Source organism: Nannospalax galili, unplaced genomic scaffold (genome assembly GCF_000622305.1).
Source record: "Nannospalax galili isolate Female #2095 unplaced genomic scaffold, S.galili_v1.0 scaffold663, whole genome shotgun sequence".
Taxonomy (NCBI): Eukaryota; Metazoa; Chordata; class Mammalia; order Rodentia; family Spalacidae; genus Nannospalax; species Nannospalax galili.
In genome coordinates this window covers 92944-113576 of record NW_008351881.1, presented here as the reverse complement: position 1 = coordinate 113576, position 20633 = coordinate 92944, and positions in this window count along the sequence as shown.

Here is a 20633-nt window from a genome sequence, read left to right as displayed (position 1 = left end):
GGGTTTTCCTTTATATGTGACTTGTTGTTTCTCTTTTGCAGCTTTCAGTATTGTCTCTTTGTTCTGAATGTTTAGTGTTTTCACTATGATGTACTGTGGTGAGTTCCTTTTCTGGTCCTATTTGGTGTTTTATATGCTTCTTGTATTTGTATGGGCAAGTGTTTCTTTACTTTTGGGAAATTTTCTTCTATAATCCTGTTGAAGACCTGTTCCATACCATTTTCTTGATATTCTTCTCCTTCCTGTATGTCTATGATTCATAAGTTTGTTTTTTTATGGTATCACACAATTATTGCATATTCCACTCTTGTGATTTTTAAATTTTTTCATAGTCTTTGCTTGAGTGATCTAATTCATCTGTTTTATCTTCCAGTCTTGATATTCTGTTTTCCATTTCATTCATCCTATTGGTGAGTCTTTCTCCTGTCATTTCTAATTGGCTTACTGAGTGTTTCACTTCCTTCTTCATTTCAGCCTGATTTTTCTTCAATATTTCTAGCTCTTTTCTGAATTCATTTATTGTCTCTAGGGCGTTCTCATTGCGCTCCTCTAGAGGATTACTGGTATTTGGTGGGGATATGTTATTTTGGTTTTTTATGTTATTATTTTTTCTCTGTGACTTTGACATGTAAATTTCTTTCATAGTTTCTGATTCTTGTGTGAGACTCGAGCCTTCCTTTGTTGAGTTTAGATCTGCTTCTTTTTGTAAACTTTATGTGCCTTTTTGGTTTACTTGTTGGGCATGAAAAGCTGGTTGGTCTAGACTTCAGGTTCTCTCTTTTGATTTTACATTGGAGTGGCCTAATTGCTTCTGTCTTCAGGAGTTCTCTCAGAGGCCCAAGTGAGATGAGGCTCAGAGGATATCAGGCTTCCTCCTAAGGTATGGGTCCCTCCAGGAAAGATGTTGCCCTCAAGAATTTGGGGGCTGGGCTGGCCTGGGAGAAGGGCCAGGTTTAGATGCTGGTCTCAGGAAGCTGGTGGCTGTGCCACCCAGGGAAGTAAAGAGAGGTGAGGGCTAGACCAGGCCTAGAGGGTTTCTGAGGGGCCACAGGGAGGAATTGGGTTGGTCCTGATACAAAACCTCAGGAAGTAGTGGTGGCTCTGGGCCGAGAGGTTGACACCCGTGTCTGGGGTGCCAAGACAAGCAATGGACCTCTCCAGCTTGCAGGAGAGACTCGGCAGGGGAGCTGGGAGGGAGAAAAAGTCTGGGGGAGTCAAGGGTGCAGGACACGCTGGGCTTATCCAGGTAACGTGCTGGGAACAGGATACAGGAAGCTGTGAAGCCCAGGGAAATAAAGGGAGGTGAACAGCAATTATTTTTTACACCCAGGACCTAAGTGACTAAAATGGCTTAATCTTTGTTTTTATTAAACAATAATGATCAATAATTGTTATACTAAAATAATCTAATATCTATTATATGAGGGAGATTCCTTTTCTAGGTGGTATCTCATTTTTAGAATATAAACTGAGGGTAGTAATAAAACCAGAAATGAGTGTAATCATAAAGCCCATTCATCCATTCATTCATGTTGTGTTTTATTGTTTTGGATCCACATTTTAAAAAATTATGAGCTCAGTTGACAAATGTGAAAGAAAAAAAAATCAATAGAGTAACCGTGATTTATAACAGTGAAACATTCATGCTGTAAATATTTCATCAGCAAAATGTGGAAGCCATCAGAGTTTTCTCAGTCAGATATGATTACTTCATGAACGAACTGACATCCATTAATATTGGAATGATCACTAGGAACATGGGAATATCAGGAGGATTACAAAACAAATAGCAGTTTGGGGAAGCTTCCAAAGCTTGGAGAACAGTCCAGCAAAGGTGAACCAGTCCACTGTGCTAAGGGTAGCTAGAGAGAACTGGGTTTTCTGCTTCTCTTGCAAAGAAAGATGGATGGGAATTAAATTCCACAAATGGGGCAAATGCCACTTTCTCCAGGGATGTACCTCTGTCAGAAATTCTTCAGTGGGGGACCCATTCATTCACCAGTGTTGTCATGATGGGAGCCCATGTCCAATAGAATCTGATTGTCATGGAACTTACCTATTCACTTTGGGAACTCTGCAGAAATTAATATGTGAGGAGAAGGCGAAACTCATTTTGTGGACAAATAAGCTGAACACATTCAGCAGACTTATAGTCAAGTAATTAGTGATACAACCAATGACACAATAAACACCCATTGATTCCCAATAGAGCAGGAGGCAGCACAAAGCACAAGGTAAATTAGAAGCAAATCAAAAGAGAAGCACATTCGATAAAGAACTCAGGCAGAATGCTATCAGGGCCAGCTCAGCACTGAGGTTTCAAATGGCAAAGATGCGGGAGGCCCGAGGGACAGCTCTGTGCACCGTGCTCAATAGTTTGCAAAGGTGGCCTGTGGTGATGAGATTTCATCTCAAGCTATCGATTTCATTGAAGAAATCCAGAACTTTCCAAGAGTCATCAGGAAGGATGCAGAATGGGTCAGAAGTTAACGTAGCAGCAGGGCCACTCATTGCATCTGGCATGTTTCCTTCAGAGGAAATTAATCATGGATCTGCAGGCGGTCTTTATATGGCTCTGAATAACAAAGTCTACACAGGTGTTAACGCCTCCATTAGTGAACTTCTCAACCTGGAACTGAAAGCAATCTGCCTGCATTGACTTCAGATCAGCAAAGGCTGACGGGAAGAGCTGGAATGGACTCAGGCATGGAGAAAGGGACAGAGGATGCAGTAAGAAGTGGATCGCAGGAGAAGCATGTGGATGATGTATACCAGCTTGCCTGACTCTGTGTTGAATGGAACAGTTGATGTATAGAGTGCACACATGTGAGACATGCATAGCAGAGATTTTTTTAAGACCCCAGATTAAGCAAAAATATTCTTTTGTCTTTTTCTCCTTTAGCATGAGGGCAGAAAATACTTCACACACATATATGAGTATGTGCATACTCGTTTATAAACTCACTGTTGAGAAAATGTGCCCTATGTCATCTATTCCCTGTCCCCACTGCTGACAAGTGGCTGCTCAATGCATTTTTACTGGGTGAATGGCATAAATGCATATATGAATAAAGTTGTAGCAGTCTCCTGGAAATAAAGAGCAGACTTAAGTTTTAATATGTGTTTAGTTTAGTTTTCCTTATTTGATTAACCAATACATTCTCACATACTAGAATGAATTAATTTATAGTCAACATGGGTATAAATAAATAAATAATAAACAAGTAAAATAAACAAGTAATAAAACAAATGTCAAAGCAATAGGAAATAAAGAACTGGACAGAAAAGGATTTATATTCCTATGTCTGAAGTATCACCAACTGTCTGAGACATTGAGATTTTACCTTCTTTTTCTAAGTTTCCTCTGCATAAAAGATAAGAAGACAGGTAGTGGAGTCTGTCTTTCTTCAATATTTTTAGAAACAATATTCTATAATTCTATTACAAGGTGTATTTTCAGAGCTTATAAATAATTTCATGAGATTAGCCTGTGAGAACTTTTAGCTTGTGAGAACTAAGGAAAAATTCAGTACGAGAACAAGAAGATAATACTCTAAGTGGTCTACCTAACACCATTCCTTTATGAAGAGGTTATTAAAGTATTCAGGATTAATGTTGACAATTTTTTCTTAAATACGTATGGCTATTCCTATTAATTTACCTAGAAGCTGATCTTGGATTGTTCATCTGGCTGAAGAGAATTGAAAAGCTTCAGTGGTTTCTCTGTCTCTGTCTCTGTCTGTTTCTGTTTCTGTCTCCCCCCCCACTCTTTCTTTATCTTATCTTTTATGAACATATACTCTCATATGAGAGCACATGCATACAGGCGCACACATACACACACCACCACTACCACAATCACCACCACAAGAAAGGCCTCCAGAGCTCAAACTTCAAAGATTTAAAGAACTGAAAACACTACAGCCTCTGAGATGTTTGCATTTTGCTGCTAGTCAACAAGGCACAAGGGATGACTGATTTTCTTTCTTTCACAGTTTCTTCAGTTAGCCACAGGTTATCCTGGTTTTTCTTAAATACTACAGCAATTTATGAATTTAAAAATGGTATCTTCAAATCTGTTAAGAACGCTATACCTCTGTTATTCATATCCCAGTCTAGAATCATTCACAGGCAGTATGCTAATTATTGGAAGATAGCTTGAAGCTAAAGTGTTAAAATGGAGTAAATAAAAACATATCCTAATTCCTTTGGTTTTGCTCATTTCCCTCATCCTCACCCTTCCATAATTAATTGGCTGTAAAATGCCTCAAATTAGAAGTTTGGCTGAAAATAATGTGCAAACTAGCCTCTAAAATGAGACACTAGGAATTTAGAATATGCCGTTTTAGACATATGGCCTGTTGTAATATTTGGTTCACCTATCAAAAAGTAAAGATGTATGCTGTATTTTTTCCATTCATTAGTAAAATCCATTTAAGGCCTCCAGGAGGTAAATTATTTTTAGAATTAGTTTTTATTTTATTAGGTTGCCATGTGTCAGAACTGCGCTGAAGCAGTGGACCTTCACTGAGTTTGTTAATATCGATATTATCACTCTGTATTCTGTGCTGAGTGACACTGATAACCTTCTGAGATGGCAAAGATTCTTTTTAAATGGACCACACATTTAAAAAATAAATTATCTGGTCATTCTCCTTGTGGTCATGAAAAAGACAAATGGAATATCTGTGTCAGTTTTATATAATTCCACCATCATTTCCTAAGCCCCCACTTTGGGCTGGCTCCCTACTAGATGCTGAGACTGCACAAGAACTCTAAAAGTGGTTCAGACCTGTTTAGGCAATCAGTCTTTTCTGCCAAGCACTGTAGAAGCATCAAAATATTTTAGGTAGTTACACATTGTTTCTATAGTAAGGGGACTTAGTAAACATTATGAGAGATGAACAAATTATTCAATTGGCAGATCCCAACTGTCCTAGTTTCTTCTGTTGCTGTCATAAAATGTCTGACCAAAGAAACCAAGGAAAGGAAGGGTTTATTTGGCTGCCAATTATGTCATAGTCCATCATCGAAAGGAAGTCAAGGCAATGGGAACTTGAAGTAGCTAAGACACGTCCATGGTCAAGAGCAAAGGGAGAGAGAGTGCATATGTAAATGCCACCCAGCTCACCTTGCCACTCTTAGACAGTCCAGGACCAAACCTGGGGAACAGTTTATCCACACTCAGAGGGAGTCATATAACCTCAACTAACCCAATCAAGTGATTTCCTGTTCTGTAGGTCCCTCTTTGGTTAAATAATTGTGTCCTTTGCTATGTAGAGCTTTTTAGTTTCATGTGATTATATTTGTCAATTGATGGTCTAAAGGTCTGTCAATCTGGTTAATGTTTTCAAAGAATCAGCTTTTTGTTTTAGTTATTCTTTGTATTGTTGTTGTTATTTCTATTTCATTAATTTTAGCCCTGATTTGGATGATGTCTTCCATTTAATGTTTTGGGGTATGGTTTGTTCATGTTTCTCCAAGGTTTTCAGGTGCATCATTAAGTTATTAATATCCGAGGTCTCAAATTTTTGACAGCTATACATCTGATAGAAGGTTAGTATCTAAGCTATAAAAAGACCTAAACATCAAGAAAACAAAACAAATAAAAATTGGGCAAGTAATTAAACAGAACTTTCTCAAGAGATGAAATGCAAATGGATGAGAAATATTTTCTAGAAGGTTCAACATCCTTAGCCACCTGGGAAATTCAAATCACAGCTATTCTGAGTCTTCATCTTACCCAAGTTGGAATAGCTAGAATAAATAAAACCAGACAAAAATGACAACAAATGCTGGTGTGGACTTGGGGAAAGAGAAGCACCGAGTATGGTAACCAGACTCGAAAGGCAAACATCACATCTTTTCTCCCACATGTGGATACTATCTTTGACTCTTCAGCTATGTGTGTTTCATTTGGATGCCCAGAGAGGTCAGGAAACTAATAAGGGGCCACAGGGGTCCTTTCAATGAAGGGGAGATAGATTGTAGTGTATAAAGGAAGAGGAGGAATAGTGGAATAGCAAAGGTTAGATAGGGTGGGAGAGGAAGGACAAGGTAGAGTGGGAATAAGGGGGTAGCTAACACTAAAGACCTTGTAAAAGAGTTGTAGGAAGCCTCCTAAAATGTATACATCTATCAACATGTAAAATAGAATTTTTTAAACTTTTACAAAAACTATTGAGAATTTCATACATGCATACAAGGTGTTTTAATCAAATCCATGCCCACTCCCTCCCTTCCAATGCCTCCCATATCTCCCCATCACTTTTTTCTTTTTTTTTCCTTTTTTTTTAATAATGAGAAGACACTACAGAATAGCAAATAAAAAGCCCAATGCCATGAACGGGCTATCTCTTTGGGAGTTGTTGTCCAGGTGTCCATAGATTTCCCCAAACACTACTGTCTATTGCTATTGGTTTCCTTCCAGAACTTGATAAGACCCTGCTGCTGAACACAGTGCATGCTTGAGCCACAGAGCAAGGAGAAATCAATCTGGTACTGACTTCAGTGCTTCATCTCTAGCGATCGACTTTCCTAGTGCTGGAAGGTGCTATGACTCTGTCAGAAGACAATGGTAATCATCAATCTTACCCAGCTTTGAACCCTATGATCTTCAGTAACAACTGCCATGGCAAAATGTTTCCACTGGTGCAATAGTGCCACGAATATGGAAGGAGCCTAAACACTTTCTGAATGGATTATAAGGCAAACTCCACAAGATGGAACAGATACTTTGACATGATATCAGGGATAAAAACCTGTGGCTAGATAGGTCAAGAGACCTTACGGTAGAGCCTTGTGTTCTACAAAATGGACGTAGTATTGAACTGACTCCCAATGACCCTCAAATTAATGCTTTTCTCACTACCCATCAGAGAAGTTTCTTTTGACAGTAGATCGTGATTATCACAGAGACCCATAATATGTCAATGTGCAGAGAATAAAGAGACTGAAGAGTACTCAGCCCTAAATGGAACATCTATATTACATCCCCCACTCCTAAGGCTCAGGGTTTATTGTGGAAGAGGGGTGGAAAAACTGTAAGAGTTGAAAATGATGGATGATTACAATGAAACAGTGTTTTCTGGACACAACAGAAAAGTTGCACAAATGAACACAAAATGGTTGTGACTATATGTACAGGACCTGTGCACACTAAGTCAGACAAAAATCTCAACATGGAGCATGGAGGTAGATTCTAAGTCCTAGCTCTAGCTGAGCTGCTATTGGCAGATGATTGAGAGAGCTGTCTTTAAGGGTAGGGCTCTTTCTTCAAAGGATAACCCCTTCACAGATTAACTTCATTTTGGAGGATGGCCCCACATCCAATAGTATTTGAGCAACACATATTTGACTGGAAGTATATTAAAAAAATAGAGGACATGAAGTTGGGTGGTTAGGGAGGTGGGGGTGATTCTTGGAGGTTATGGGAAGGAATATGATCAAGATACATTGTATGAAATTCTCAAAGAATTAATAAATTATTAAAAACATAAAAGTAAAATTCCTCACAGACATACTCACACTCCAACCCAATCCAAACAATTCTTCCCTGTGACCATCTTCCCACATGATTCTACCTGTGTCAGTTGACAAATAATAATAGCTATCACACTAAGGGAAATATTATTCATGGAGGAATAAGTCTTCATGAATGGATTGAATAGGGCTCTAAGTATGAGTGGATGCTAAGAGATAGATCTGAGGTGATCAAACAGGTAGTAGAGGACAAGAAGGAGACAAGAAACTGCTAATCAAACTGGGATGTGGTTGGAAAATAGAAAGTAAGATATTTAAATACAGAGAATATGTGTGGGATTTAGTGATTGGTAGAGGAAATTAAGTTATGGCCATGGTACAGAAACAGGAATGCTGTCAGTCTGAACTGAATTTCCAAAGAGTAATCTTTCACAAGTTTCTAAGCATGACTTATCATTTTTAACAACTTTCAATACAAAGATGTACCAGTTCTTGGATAGGTAAGTGTAAATGTGAGATGTCAGTGGTTACCAACCAATTGCAAGTCTACTGCTTTGTTTCAGAGTAACTGGAATTCAGATTCACACCTCTGATATAACCTATGAATCAAATAAGAACAGATGATTTTGGAAGTCTTGAGTCAACTTTCTATTTATGGCAGAAAGGGACAATTTACAATTTGTATCACATGCAGAATGAAGAATTTAGTACAATGTAACATCTTAGTGTGATCCCAGCTGCTGTTCACAGCACACTGTATATTTACAAGAGGGATTTTTAAAAAAAGACTGAAGGGTTTTCTTTTACAGTGAAGAAAAAGATTGTCTTGAGTTGCTTGAGAATGCAGATGGGACCCAAGAAATCTTGGTAAATTAATATTATTAAAATTGATTTATATAAACTATTCAGTTAGTGAATAAACCAGGAAACCATCCTTATTTCCACTTTTTTTCCTGCTTGGATCATACTCAAAATAACAGAGCAAAGTAGTATCTGGGAAGGTGACAGGGAACTGGGAAGGGAAGGTATATTGCTGCTCCGCAGAGGATCTCAACAGAAGCTCTATAAGTCTATCACTTCATTGGTTGCAAATCTAACAGATCTCCAAATTAAAAGTCAGCAGACAGACAAGCGATAACTTTCCTAGGATGTGCATCTTGTTTATCATTGTTAGAAAATGTCTTCCTGCCATTGGGAGCAAACTCTGAACACGGAACACGGAACATGAGAAAAGGAGACAGAAAGGAAAGTATTTTCAGTCCTGCAAAGTACATGCATCAGTATGAAATAGTGGGGTCTGGAGAGATGGCTCAGTGGTTAAGAGCACTGGCTGCTCTTGCAGAAGACCTGGGTTTGGTTCCCAGAACCCACATGGTGTCTAACAACCATTAGTAACTCCAGTTCCAGGGGATCTGACTCCCTCTTCTGTCCTCAGCAGGCGTTGCATGACATGGATGCACTTATGTACAGGCAGGCAATATACTCACACAAATAGAAATAAAAATAATAATGAATAAAATATTTTAAGATATGACAGCAATTTCTGTCACAGAGTATCTGCACCATAATCCCATTTTTGCCTAGATGGCAGAATTTCATTGCTGAAGTTATTATTTTTTGTTTGTGTTTTGTTTTCTCTGTTTCCTCTGTTGCTTAGTTGCAACCTTGGAGCCTGTTTCCTATCCCCCAAACCAATTCTTTCCTAGTCCCACAAGGATGCAGAAATAGATTAATAATAATAGAAAAACATTTTCCCTTGGAGGAAGAATTTAAGGGCCGTTTCTAGTATCTGAGACTTTCACAGAGATGGGGAGGGGAAGGGGGGGAAGGGCAGATCCTGGTGGGGCAGTTAGAGGGAACAAGGGACATTGGATGCTCAGAGTAGTTTCCAAGGGATACTCTTTTCTCTTCCCACCAGCTAATTCATCACTTGCCTTTTACAGTCTGGAAAGGAAGAGTTTACAGAACAGAGGTTCTATGTGGGAAGCCAGGACTGTGGACAACTTCTGTTAGGAAAAGGGAATGAGCTAATCTCATGTGGGTTTAAACGGAATCTATAAGAGGTTTCCTGGCAATAGGTATCTACTCTTACTGTAACATATGCAAAGAGATAAAGTAGAAAGTAGTTGGGAATAAAAATGGTAAAACTATTTTTTAAATAAAAATCTTGAGACATGTTTATATCAATTATTAAAGGTTTATCTCTAGAAAATAGGATAAGTATTAAATAATCTGTACTTTTATTTATTGTCCAAATTTTCAGCAAATTAACAATCATTATTTGTAAAAGCAGTGTGTTTATTTGGTGGGTGCTGTCAATCACTTTTAACTTGCAGCATCGTAGTCCGGGATGGCCTTGAACTCAGAGAACGCCACCTGCCCTGCCTGCTCCAAGTACTAGGTTAAAGATGTGCACCACCAGCCTTACAAGCTTCCTTGTCCTACATACTTTGTTATCACAATATTATTTATCTACAAAATTTTTCTGGTGACTCTGGCTATGGGAAGATTATATATTTCATTCATGATAAATCCATGAATGCCATGAAATTTGGTTACATGAGGACATAAATGATCTTTCCTCAATGTAGTCTTAAAGAGCCAGCTCATGATTTGCTGGATCCTTGTTTTTTTTCTGATTCTACAATAGACACAAGGTGCAGTACCACCTGGACCCTGTGGTTACATGGAACAGCTTATCCATAAGGACTGTGTGAAGAATCAAGTCAAATAGTGCAAACTACTGTGAGGACTCTGGTTTTGTTGCATGTGTTTGCTATCTCTCATCTGAGTGATAAGCCTCTCTTCTATGCTTCTGCATAGGCACTCCTGCTAAGCTCTTCCAATTTTTCCTCAGCCTTGTCCTCTCCTGGAGCCTTTATCCAGCTGCCTTCTCTCCTCTAGGAAAATGTCGGGGTGGGAAAGTTGGAAGCTTTCTGAAGCACTGTGAGGCAGCAGACTGAGGTTTTCTTATTTTTTTAATTTTTACAAAAGCTTTATTGAGAATTTCATACATGTATATAAGGTGTTTTGATCAAATCCATGCCCACTCCCTCCCCTCCAACATTCCCCCTTCTGAAGTGGTAACCCTAAAATCTTTTAAGGATTAGATACAAACTCCCAAATACTTTTGACATTTTTGGCCTTTGGAACAGAGTATGTTGCTAACAGGCCCAAGGACATTTTGACTTTTAGCCAAGAAACTGGCTACATTTCTTTGGGGTCTTTTTACCTTAACTGAGGTTTTCAATTTTTAAAAATTATTTTTATTGGTTCTTTGAGAATTTTATAAAATATATTTGATCATATTCAGAACCCCCTCCACCATTTCCACCTCCAACCTACTACACTCTCCCAACTTCATTTCCTCTGTATTTCCATTTTTAAAGTATTTTCTAATCTAATTTGTGTTGCAAGTGCTCTTGGGTGTGGATTCATCCCTTGGAGCCTTGTCAACCTACCAAGAATCACACCCTTAAAGAAAAATGACTTTCCCTTGTCAATAGATAGTAAATGACTATCACTTGTCAACAGATCATAGCTAGGGCTGGGCTTCTAGCCCACCTCTCCCCTAATGCATGCTGGGATTTTATCTTGTTTTAGCCTGTGTAAGTCTTGTGCCTGCCTTCACAATACTGTTGGTTCATATGTACAACTACCCACTGCTGTCTGCACAACATGGCTTCCTGTATTCATCTACTGCTGCTGGCTCTTACAATCTTTCTGCCCCCTCTTCCACAATGGTCCCTGTGTCTTGCGGGAAAAAGATGTGATATAGGTGTCCCACTTAGGGCTGAGCACTCAAGTCTATTATTATCTGCACATTGACTAGTTGTGGGTCTCTGTATTGCTTTCCATCTGCTGTGAGAAGAAACTTCTTTGGTGAGAGTTGAGAGATGCCCCAATCTATGGGTATAACAATAAGTTATTAGAAGTTGGTTTAATACTATGTCTCTTCAGCAGAATAACAGTAGTAGGTTCTCCCCTATGGATTGTGATCTGTCTAGCCACAGGTAATTTGCCCTGTTAACAGTGCTAGCTCTGGGAGTCATCTTGTGAAGTGGGCCTTAAACTCAATCAGAAGGTAACTCCCATAACATCTGTGCCACTGTTGCACTAGTGGGTATACCTTGCCAGATAGTCATTATTGTATCTCACAGGGTTGATAGCTGAGTAAGGCTGAAAATTACCTTTCTCTTCCAGGAGGATTCGTAGCACTTTCTAATACTATGAAAGCTAGCCAGTAGAGAAGGAGCTTCAAAGTCAGAGTTAGGCTGATTTCTCCTTGTTTGTTTTATGATGTCATTTAACTCTAGGGCTTCTCTATTTAGTTTCTGTCTACATGACTTTTCTATTGGTGAAGAGGCAACCTATGATTTTAGAACTAACAGTGGGCTTTTTAAAATTTATGTAATTGGGTGCTCCTGTGTTTGTTGCATATATGCCTAGAATTGCAATTTTCTCTTTGTGGATTTTTCTTTAATGAGTATCAACGTCCTTCCCTATATCTTCTGATTACTTTTAGCTTGTTTATTTTGTCAGATATTAGAGTAGCTATGCCTCTTTATTATTAATTTTATTTGCTTGGAATAAATTCTCCATCCAGGTGGTATTGATCACTGATGCTGAAGTATGTTTCTTAGAGGCAGTAAAAAAATGGATACTATTTTCTAATCCAATGAGTTGTTATGAGGTGCTTCACCAGAGAAGACCACTCAGACAAAGTTTTGCTGAATGAAAGTCTTTGCTGGCCAGTGACTAGATAAGAGTTTTGAAACCCAAGTGCAGCCCTGAGCCATCTCTAGCATAAGCTTTTATACAGAGAAACTGTAACTAGGGGCGAAAAGTTTAAGTTCCCAAGCTTACAGGTGCAAAGCCCCCACAACAATGTCTATTCTATTAAGCAACAACTACTATCTTGCAGAAGCAAGCCAAGCATAACCTACAGGAGCCATAACCTGCAGTTAGCAGGTATGTTTTGGACACATGCTGACCTGTTCCCAAGACAACTGGGGTCTTGTTGATCTGTGTTCCCATACCATGGGCCAACTGCCTGATAATTTCAGAAACCAGAGTCAGCCTGAACTTTTACATCACATAGCTATGATCATCAAGAAGGTGTCATATCACAGAATTAGTCTGTGGCTTTTTATTGGGGAATTGGGACTGTTGATACTGAGACGTTTTATTGACCAGTGTTGTTTATTAATTCATGTTATGTTGGTGTTGTGATGTTTAACAGTTCTGGAGTTGTTTGCTTATTCCTTGTGCCATTTGGGGTGTTTAATCTTCTCTTCAGACACAAAAATTCCTTCTGGTTTCTTTCATGCAGAGGTGTCTTAGTGGCCATAAATTCCTTAAATTTGTTTTGATTGTGGAAAGTTTTTCTTTTTCCTTTGATTAAAATGGGTAGGTTTGCTGCATATAGTCATCTGACTGGCATCTGTGTTTCATGACTTGTAGGATATTTGTCAAATCCCTTTTGGCTCTAATAGTCTCCACTGAAATGATGGCAGTTATTCTGACGGGCCTGACTTTACACGTGACTTAATCTTTCCCACAGTATTCGATATATTTTCTTTAGTGTTTTGACTGTTAGAAGTTTATTTTCAGGTCTTGTCTACTTGCTATTCTATATGCCTCTTTCACCTTCATAGGTATCTCTTTCCTTAGATTTGGGGAATTTTCTTCTATGATTTTGTTTAAATATTTTCACATCCTTTGACCAGGATTTCTTCTCCTTATGATTCATGGATTTTTGTCTTTTCATGGTGTCCCTGAATTCCTGCATGTTCCATTCCTAGGTTATTTTAGATATAACATTTTCTTTGACTGAAAAATCCATTTACTCAACCTAGTTTTGAGATCTGATAATCTCTCCTCCACTTGATCTAATCTAGCAATGAAGCTTTCTTCTGAGCTATATGAATTACTGTCTTTCATTTCAAGTTTATTTCAGTTTGAATTTTCTTCAGAGGTTCTATCTCTCTCTCTTTTTTTGTCTTTTTTAAGACAGGGTCTCCTTGTAGCCCCAGCTGTCCTGGAACTTGCTATGTAGACTAGGCTGGGCTTGAATTTACAGAGATCCCCCTGCCTCTGCCTCCTGAGTGCTAGGATTAAAGGCGTGTGCCACCACGCCAGGCTAGAGGTTCTATCTCTTTAATAAATTCTGATTTCATGTCTTGAATTGTTTTACTTAGTACATTCAACTCTTTGTGGTTTCAAGGTCTTCATTCGGACTTTTATCTGTATCCTCTTTGAGTTTCTTAAACATACTTATAATTGTCATTTTGAAATCATGGTCTTGTGCGTCAGCTAACTTGCTGTTCTTAGGAAACATTACAATGGTCTCCCTAACTTCTTCAGGAGACATATTGTCTTGAGTATTCATGCTTATATTTTTGCAATGAGACATAGGCATCTGGAGGCATTGTCTTGATGTTGTACAGACATTTGATCTTGATTTAACTGAGTGGGTATTTGGATATTGGTTTGTTATTACCTCAACTTGTTAGGTTGTAGCCCAGCCAAGTGGTGCTTTTTATAGAGTCTCGGGGTCATTCTGTGTTGATGTATGAGTTGTGTATATGAAGTGGTCTCAGTTCAGCCAGGGATAGTAACTTCTGAGTCTGAGGCTCCAGGACAGACTCCTTGTGGTCTTGGAGTGGCAGGGTGGGATGGGTGACTGATTGCACAGTGAGACAGGGAGTCAGGAGTGAATTTTGACTAGGGAGTCAGGAGTGAATACAATTCTTTGGTATCCAAGAAAACTTGAAAATATATTTATTGACTAGGTCTATCTGGTGTCATATATAGGCTGTACAACACAAGCTATGCCTGGGTATGTGGGGGTTTCTGCTAAGGCTGGCAAGCTTCTGTGGAGAGACCAAATTGGTGAGACAGCAGAAAGTGAGAGAGAAGTGAGACTGCAAAAAGAGAACACTGATGTCATGAACTCTGAGGTCTGGTGGGTGGTGCACTAGTGTGTGCCACTCTACATAAGCCTGGGAGTTAGATTGGTGGGCAGGAAATGCTGCCATTGGGCATCTCATAGGTCCAGGGAAATTCACAGCTGGGGGTGTGCATAGAGATGCTTAACCAGAGTAGCCTGAGAGCTGGGGTGGTGGACAGAGAACCATGGTTTACAATTTTTAATTAATAAACACTATTCAGTTAAATTAATATCTCATCAACAAACTTTCAACTGAGAATAAACTATGAAACAGAAAGCTTTCATCTGAAAAGTTCTGGAAACATGAATGAAATTTTATGCCTGACTATATTAGTTGACCAATCCTGCCATAACAAAGTACTGAAGAATGGGTAGTTTAAATAATAAATTATTTCCTTACAGTCTGGAGGCTATAAGTGAGAAGTCCATGGTGATTGGGGTAGGTTCCTATGAGGTGTCTTTCCTTGTTTTTCAAAATACTCTCTACCTCACTGTGTCTTTACAATTTGTGTGTGTGGTGTGTGGTGTGTGCCTGTATATATGAGTGTTCATATGTGTGGGAACATGCACACACACAGGTGTGAGGGCCAGAAGTCCATGTGAGGGTCTTCCTCTATCACTGTCCATCTTACATACTGAGGCAGAATCTCTTTCTTAATCCAGACTTCACTAATTTGGCTCTTCCTGCTAGCCAACTTGCCCTGAGAATCCTCTTGCCTGTGTGACAAGTGCTTTACAAACAACTATCTCTCTGAGAACCATTTCTTCTTCTCTTTTGTAAATAAATTTGTTATTTATTTTTATTTTATGTACATGAGCATTTTGCTTGCATGTATGTAAGTGTACCACATGTGTCAATGACTGCAAAGACCAGAAAAGAATGTTGGATCCCCTGGAATTGGAGCTACAGATGGTTGTTAGCTGCCATGTGGGTGCTGGGAAACGAACCTGGTCCTTTGCAAGAGCAATCAGTGCTCTTAACCATCTCTCCAATCAGCCTCCTTTATTAATAAGGACACCAATAATGTGGGGTTAAAGCCCACTCCAGTCACTTCATTATCTCTTTAATGACCTGCATCTCCAAATCCAGTCACAGCATAGGCACTGGCGGATGGGCAGTCAGGACATAATCTTAACAAATTTGGGATGGGGAACTGTAATTCAGCATATAACATGTACCCGATGTTTCTTTCAGTCTATATGCAAACACATACATGTGAAGAAGTAATTATGAGTTCATGAGTGCTGATGGATACATGTGTAAGGCATAATGTAAAGATGGATGGTGGACCAATTAATCTGCTACATGTCTGATAGACTGTTACACATATATTCCATGTGCTTCTTTGGCCAGATTGTTAAGGAGAATTAAGGAACACTACTCTGGCAGCTTCCGCTCTGGTAGAAAGGCCTTATAACAATGTTTCTAGCTGACAGTAAAACAAAAGCTTTGAAGTGGAAGTTCTCTTCTCTGCCATCTGAAACATGTAACACTCTCCAATTGTTTGTGCTGCTCATGATCTTCCCTAGAAACAAGTTTTTCATTAAGCTTCCTTTGAAGGCATAAAGGAACTCCAGCAGAGGAACTCAGCATCCTCTATGAGTGAATCAAATATGCAAAGACAATCATCCTGTGATTACATAAATGGAAAGACTGCATCAAGGCCAAGTCTAAGCAAAGGGAACAGCTGAGGATAGAATATCCCAGAACAAGTGGGCAGGTAGCCAGGCACAGGGTCTCAGGAAGTTTGACACATCACCCAAAATCCTTAGTAGAGCAGGAGTTGAGAGGTGCTGTTGGGGCTGGTGGATGGGAGAGCCTGTCCACCATCACACCTTGTCCCTTCAGTCTCCTCTCAGAGTTTTCCTTCTCAAAGGTCATAGACCAATCCAGTCTGCCTCAGGATGAGACACCAGTGTGTGTGTGTGTGTGTGTGTGTGTGTGTGTGTGTGTGTGTGTATGTGTACGTTCTCGTGTGGAGGCCAGATATTAACATCAAGCATCTTGCTTAGTCACTCTCCACTTGTGTGTTTTGAAACTGAATCTCTCACAGGCATGGAGCTTGCTGGTGTGTGTGTGTGTGTGTGTGTGTGTGTGTGTGTGTGTGTATGTGTACGTCCTCTCTCAATTATATCATTTATCTTCAAGTGATTTGAGAAGTCCTTTATCACCGTAGGATGTGCAAGATTTGGCTGTGGTGAAAGCTATGGGGATCTGTGCAACGCTGGCTTAAGTGGAGGGCAAATGACACTGAACATGAGGATGAAATGAAATGGCCTGAGAGGGAATTCTTTTTCTGCTTGCAAACATAATATTTAAGATTTTCCTAATTGAGAAAGTAATATGTTTGTTGGAAGGGATAAAATATTAGTGCTGTGGCAGATGCCAAATAGTGTAGATCAAAGTCTCTGACATGAGTTGATGTAATTCTGATCCCATTTTTAATGATGTAATTGTGAATTATGTACTGTATTTATTGGTAATTAGAGAGAGCAGAACAGATGGAGAAGGTTTAGCTTAAAGTGATGTGTCCAGTAAAACAACCTGCGCTGCCAAGTGCCTTTTCTTGTTCGTGAGTATAGCAAATTTGTTCAGTTAAAATGTGATTGGAGGGTAAAGACTGATTGTCACTGTATTGGAGTAACCTCCCTCCTCCCTTGATGGGAGTGAAAATCCTCTGTAAATGTCAAATCCTCTTATTATCCTGTTTCGCTCTTCAGATGATCTGGATATTTTGGCTGCTATGGAAACTCAGATTTTGGCATCTCTGTTTTTGGATTATTTAGACCTTACTGTAAAGAAATTCAAGCTAGTCACCAAATGAACACAGTACTTTTAACTATTACTTTTAGTGGGCAACTTTAAATTTATTGTTGAAAGGACAGATGGCAACTTTTAAAACCGAATGCTGCCGCTTTCTATTTTTACCAGAAATGCTTGTTTCTACCTTTCACATATTTTCCCCAACTTTTTTTGGCAAGCATCTTAGGCTGATTTTCTGCTCAGCTTTAATCTGCATTCACGGTGATGAGAATATAAAAAAGTCCTGGTTTTTCTTGTGTTTCAGGAGATAATGCCACTCAATTTAAGGTACCTCAGTTAAGGTCAGAGCAAGATGGAGCTCTCATGCACTGTTGGGAGGTCTAATTGGTATGTTCTTCCAGGAAAGAATTTGGCAGTATGTATCAGAAGCCTTAAAAACTCATTGGTAGTAAGTAGGGTTGGAGAGATGACTCAGTGGTCAAGAGCACTGGTTACTTTTGTAGACGACCCGGGTTCAAATACCAGCACTCACGTGATGACTAATAACTTTCCTTAACTCCAGTTCCAGGGGATCCAATGCCCTCTTCTGACCTCCATGATGGATACACTTATATACATGTAGGCTATACACTCATACATATAAAATAAAAATAAAATGTATTTTAATTCATTGCTAGCATTTCAATCTTATGACTATATGACTATAACATGGGCATAATAAAAAATACAAACACAGATATGTTATAGCCCAATATTTATAAAGATTTTAGTCTAAAAACAATTATTGCATTCAATATGTACCAATAGATGATCTGAATTAAGCTAAATAGTTTATAAGAGATACTTTAGAAAATTATAGCATAGCCACAAAGGAAGTTCTGGGTAGAAATTTATTTGTGGCTAGAACCTGAAATAACATAGGAAAATGTTTAGGTCATAATGAATAGAAAAACAGGCCAAGGAGAACAGTAATAAGTAAAGGTGGGTACTGATTCCCTAGGGCCTTGACATTCCAAATACTCTTCTAAGCATCTTGTCAGGAAGATCCTATCCAACATGCAGCACTGAGGTTTGAAGCTGTAAGCCTGCCAGCTGAGAGGGGACAGAATTTGAACCTGCTTTGAATTTTTATACCTCTCCACTAAGACAGCAGTTAAGACAATGCTAAACATACACATGGACACACACAGCAGCAAATAAAAATGTGAAGCTTTTCCCATCAGGAAACGGAATCTCTGTTGCCTTTCTAGAATCCAAGGCGGTCTGTAACTTCCCTAGAGATCAACAGGCACTACAAGAAATTCTTTGGGGCTTTTAAGGCTAAGCTACAGGATGCTTCTTCTGGCTTCTACAGAAACACACAGTCACATAAATAATAAGTCTTTTTTTTAAAAAAGAGAGGAAGTCAGGCGTGGTGATGTATACCATTAATCTTGGCACTCAGATGGTAGAAACAGGCCTCTCTCTGTGAGACCAAGGTCAACGTGGTCTATGTAGTAAGTTCCAGGCTAGCTGGGGCCTACAGAGAGACCCTGTCTCAAACAAACCAAATGAAACGAAACGAAACGAAACGAAACCAAACCAAACCAAACCAAATCAAAAACAAAATGCCATCCTCCACCGTCTGTGTACTGCTCTGGCCACATCTATGAACCAAGGAGTTGGTATGTTTAAAGTGTATCTACCTCCAGGGTATAGCTCTGACCTTTAAGCTCAAGTCATTTACACTGATTAAAACATTAGACTATCAGTCTCTACTGTCTCAACAACTAAGATTTGCAAAGCACTAAAATAGGAGGGAGAAAGTATAAACACATGTAAATAAGAGCCGTGATCAGGATGGAGCTCAGAATCTCCTTTAGGACAAAGAGGGTCTTAAATAACAAGGGAGGCAGGATATGGTACATTCATGGATTAGATTTTTACCTAGAAACTTTAAACACTTAGTTAATTTTACATGTATGAGCATTCGTGTACATGTTACATGTACTTGTGTGCTGGTGCCCATGGAGCCAGAAGAGGGCATTGGAGCCCCTAGAACTGGAGTTGCAGAAGTTTGTAAGCCGCCATGTGGGTTCTGGGACTGGACCCTGGGTTGTCTGCAAGAGCAGCAAGTGCTCTCAACTGCTGAGCCATCTGTGCAGTCCCATTACCTGGACACTTTAAATTGAATTTTCTTCACCATTGGATGGGCTGAAGTATTTCCAGGCTAGAACTACAAGGGAGGAAATCAAGCACCAAAGGCATGAGGTTCACTTCCCAGTACCAGATGGCCAAGGCTGGACTGTTAGGGAGCTGGGGCCTATGCATGGCATCATGCCTGTGGTGAATTCCTCTTAGAGCATTTGGGAGAGAGTGCGTGCTGTTGGAGATCGAAGGGCTCAGGCAAACCTTCATAGAGAAGGTGAAATGGAATCTAGGTCTTACAGGTTTGCCAGAGTCTAGAATAGTGGACAGGAAATATAGAGACATTTATTACAGCAAATACTTTAATGGTACTCTTTTAGATGGCTTGACTGTCCAGTGAGTCCTATGAATTTCTTGTTCCTGATTAACAAAATTCCTTCAAACTGTGGCCAAATAAATTGCTTGTAAATTCTTCTCTCCAAGTCACAACAGAGTCACCCGACAGCTCTCTGGATATAAACTAAAGGGATATTTGCAACTTTCCTTGCTCTGATTTCTCTGCTTGCTCTCGGAGCTTGCCAGTGGATATCTCCTACCACCACTGGAAAGATTTCAAATGAATATTCCAGATAGCATTGCTTACCTGTTGTACAATATAGACATGAAAACCTCTTGAAATAATACAAGTTGAAGAGACTAGCTACTAAATGAATTCAGATCATTTCCCTTGATCAATACTCTTGCCAGTGAGTGGGAATGCCACTATCTGATTTTCTGAGTAGCAGAACAGGAATTTGATCCAATGAGAACCAAACCACTCAGGCCAAAGCCTTTGTCTCACAAAGAACTCTCTCTACAAGCAGACTCTCTAAAATGCATATTTCTTTAAAGAACAATTTATTCTGATTCCTCATCTCCACTTCAGCACCTTCAGTTAGTTTGTAGAGCAGTAAGTGAGGGTATCATTTGATACGAAATCAGGAAAATAAGCAATAAAAGCTTGATGCACTGGTGCTCATGATTCAAGCCCCACCACTCCCATAGTCACCGGTGGCTTCTTAGTTTTATCCATGTATGGAAAGAATCGCCCAGAGACTGGACCCCAGGGTATCTGCATGGTGCTGTCCTCAGCCACCATGAACACAGCTCTGCACACTTGGCTGTCAGTTCAGTTCTTTGAGGTCATAACAGGCAATACCTACATCTATATTTCAAAACCACTCTTTCCTGAAGCTTTCTATAAACATAAACATAAATGTGATTGATCTAAGTGAGATATGCTAACCTATATTCAGTGCTTAAAAGATG